The following is a 3,852-nucleotide window of genomic DNA, read 5'->3' as shown; positions in this document are numbered from 1 at the left end:
AACTTGATGTTAAAGGGACAAACTCGCAGAAAAGTGCTACATTTTGTTAACGTTTGCGCAATACGAAAAAGAATCTACACAAGAATGCAAGCATATGCTCAATGGTTCAAGATTCCAGCTATTTTCTATAACCCTCTGTATGCTTTGAATGCCGTTTGGAACACACAAACCAACAAAGCGTTGTAGACACAGCCCAGAGTCCCTGGCGCAGAAATGGTCAAGAGTAAGCTTGTGAAGATATGCTGTTGATATTACATTCTTTTCCGTCAAAAAAAAAATAAACAAACAAATCAAACAAGTAAAAAAGAGGCTACCATGACGCTTTATGCAGTGCGTGTATAAAGCGTCATGGTAGGACCAAACATTGAAATGAACGTGATTACAGTGTGACAGAATAGACCCTTTCTTTATGAAACAACTTGTTGAATTAATCTTGCTATAAAAGCGTATTAAGTTTCTGAAATCTTCATTAACGTACTCCGAGAAAATGCAGAGACAAAGAGAAAAATTTAAACAGATTTTTCAAATCCATTTCTCGTCCAGAAAGACCTCACGCGGGCATCCCACGTCCAGTCCACAGGCAAGAAATTTCGGGTCTGACCGCGAAAGCGCTTAGGCTACAAAATGAAAGTGTCATCAGCTATTTCGATTTGCGTCTTCATCGGTACGTGCTTTGTTACTTGTTTTTATTGTTTACAGCATGTAATTTTTATTTTTAATGAATCATATTAAAAAAAAGTGTCTTATATCAATAGCAACAATTACACATTTTACACATGTCATAATTTTCTAATATCTATTCATTTTTATTGATATTTGATTATGTATTGAGTATATACGTATACATATATATAAAACAAATATATATCATTGTGCATGACTTTTGTACAGAATAGTGCATGATAGAGCAGCAACACTTGTAAAATGAATTGTTTGTTAACAATTTGCAGTAGTAAATAAATTTCTTTTAACATATTAAGACCCTTTTTTAATTATATTAATAATCGATTTTAGGTAACACGAATGGAACCCATCACAGTTAATGTTATGAGTATGCATTTTGCTTTTTGTTGGTGTGCATGATTCTTTCTTCAACATGCTATATTTTGTGAACATACAAATGCAAGTTACTCACATTTGAAATTGATTGTGTATGCATTAAATGTTTTACTAATGTTATATGAAAATAACATTCTAAAAATTAATGATTTAATATATTGATTACATTTAGAACGGTTTATGTACAAACTAACAAATCGTTCCCTCCCTCTTGTGTTTGATTCTATGTTTATTGAAAATAAAAGCGTATATTCATATCCTACCAAACAATCTAATGAATTTCTTTTGCCATTGTTTAGGTCCATTTCTTCAAAATCTATATCATACATCTTTCGGCGATCCTAATTTTTGGAATTCTAAGTTTTATTAGAATTGATTTTGAAATTACAGATTTTTTTTTTTTACATTCCTATATCAAAAGGGATTTGCGTTTTTGAAAGCCGTTAATTTATTTCATTACTCCATTGTCATTAATTTTGCTTGATTTATCTTAACAACACAGTCTCTTTATTATACATCTGTAAGTTAGTGCGTTGATATTGACCCTTGAACTCCTCTTCATTGGCCCCTTTCCCTGTCCCCATTTTCTTGTCCATTTTGATCTCCTGTTTATTCTTTCAACGTCTGTCCTCTTTATTAGAGAGCTGCTTTGTTTTACGTTTGTGTGTGCGGTTGTATGCATTTGATTTGTTTTATAATTGCCCTGTTTTTCAGGCAATTTCCCTTATGGTTTTGTTTACTCATTACTATAAGTTATTGCTCATGACGGGACTGCATTCTACAAACCAGGCTTTTCAGCAGGTTCCTCCATTTCCATTAACTTTTCCTTGATACAATTCAGTTTAGTACAGTTTGCCTTTTGTGATTGCATACTAGTAAACTATGTTTTCTTTATTATAGAACATATGCAAATGATTTATTGTACTTTATACTTTTGTTGGAAATTAAATGAATGAAATGAACAAGGACTACAAAATACTAGAAATGTATAACATATGACATACATTCACATTGCAGAAACGCTTACACTGTAAGTAAAATAGGTTGAACATTGCACCTTTACCAGTGTCAAACCGGGAGCACCTTTACAGGTGCAACTTTGCACCTTCCACACCAGTGCCACAATGGTAGCACCAAGAGATGAAACTTTGCACCTTTGGGGTCCGAAAAATGCACCCTTCTTATTTTTCTTAGAGTGTACGTAATACTTGTAGACTGGTCGTCTACGGGTGCTTGGGGGATTCTGGGCATCAAAGCCTACGGAGATTTCAGTAGCTTGTAATAAACGGATTGGGTACGCCCAGATATTCAAAGAACATGTAAAAAGAAAAAGCAAAGAGAAAATCATTCAATACAGTCGATAGCGAGAGACACGGAATGTGACAGTCTCTTGCATCTTACAATCCACAGGTTGTTTGAGGACCTTACACGGTGAAGGACCTGTAGAGTACGTGACAGACCCAGGTATGATTGTTCTTAATTATGCAAGTAATAAATGATCGTTGCTTTACGAGGCTTAATGAAAAAATGTTATTACTTTCAGGGAGAATTCATCCATGTGATACAATCGCCCTTTGCACGAACTACCCAATTGTATTTTCTGTTTTTTGTTTGTTTGTTTGTTTTGTTTGTGTTCTTGTTTTTGTTTTGTGTTTTCTTTTTTCTTTTTTTTTTCTTTTTTTTTTTTTTGGGGGGGGTGCTGTGGCAGCTAGTGGATAAGACTCTTGACTTTCAATCGCACGTCCGAATCCCGATGGTTCGAATAGTACCTGCATCCCTAGACAAAAATTTTTAACCAACCAAATCCCTCTCTACCCTGGTATATAAATTAATAACGCCATGGTAATGATATTGGTACAGCCCTCTGGTCTCTACCATTATTATTCTTACAAGGTGGCGTAGGTGACAATACTGAAAGCATCAGACATCAAAAATATCAGACATGAAACTTTCAATTTTTTTTATGACGGTGAAAAAACAAGCTGCAGACAAGTCATACCACAAGTAAATATCTATTGCTGTCAAAATTCATAGAAAAGTGAAAATGGCTTTGAGTCGAAAAAGTGCATATTAAGAGTGATATTTTCACCTCTGATTGCAGTACCCAAGACAGGTTTACCTCTTCCAAGGGTAACAAAATAATCCGGTATGTATACTGTTTGCATTTTTTATCTGATTTGTTGAGAGGAAAAAAAAAATAACTCAATGGAATTGAGCCGTACAGCGTATGCGTGTTGATGACTATTTGTAAGAACTCTGATTATGCAATAACAGAGGTTTCAATGAAAATTAATACAGACAGTATAAAACCGATATTTCCCGAAAGGAAACTCAGGAAATAAAAGTCTCCGAATTGATGATAATATTTCATCTGTACATATCATCTATTCCCTGACACAGGCGAGATTTCTGATTTCGAAGGTGTATTGTTACCGCCAGCACACCAAAAAACAGTAAGTACATCTTCTCTCTTGCAAATTCTCTGTAAGGTCATTGCTTTTCTTTTTTTTTTCAATGTATTTTTCGTATTTCTTGATATGACTTTTGATGATTTTGATGAGATTTTGATGCATTGTTACTTTGTCACATTATTATCATTTATCCATGAGGCCTTGATATTATTCGATACATTTGCAGTAAATTTAGTATAACTCTTTTTTTTATCAACCTTTTTTCTTTGATGTTTCTGGTTTATCTGTTTTCCTTTTTTTTCTCTGGGATAGGTTTTTATATGTTGTCGCACAATCAAATACTTAGTGAGGGGCAGAGTACATAGCTGGGGTGAACTCTGGG

The sequence above is a fragment of the Diadema setosum genome, chromosome 22, assembly GCF_964275005.1.
Source record: "Diadema setosum chromosome 22, eeDiaSeto1, whole genome shotgun sequence".
Taxonomy (NCBI): Eukaryota; Metazoa; Echinodermata; class Echinoidea; order Diadematoida; family Diadematidae; genus Diadema; species Diadema setosum.
The sequence above is the reverse complement of the archived record's forward strand: the minus strand, read 5'-3'. Positions refer to the sequence as shown.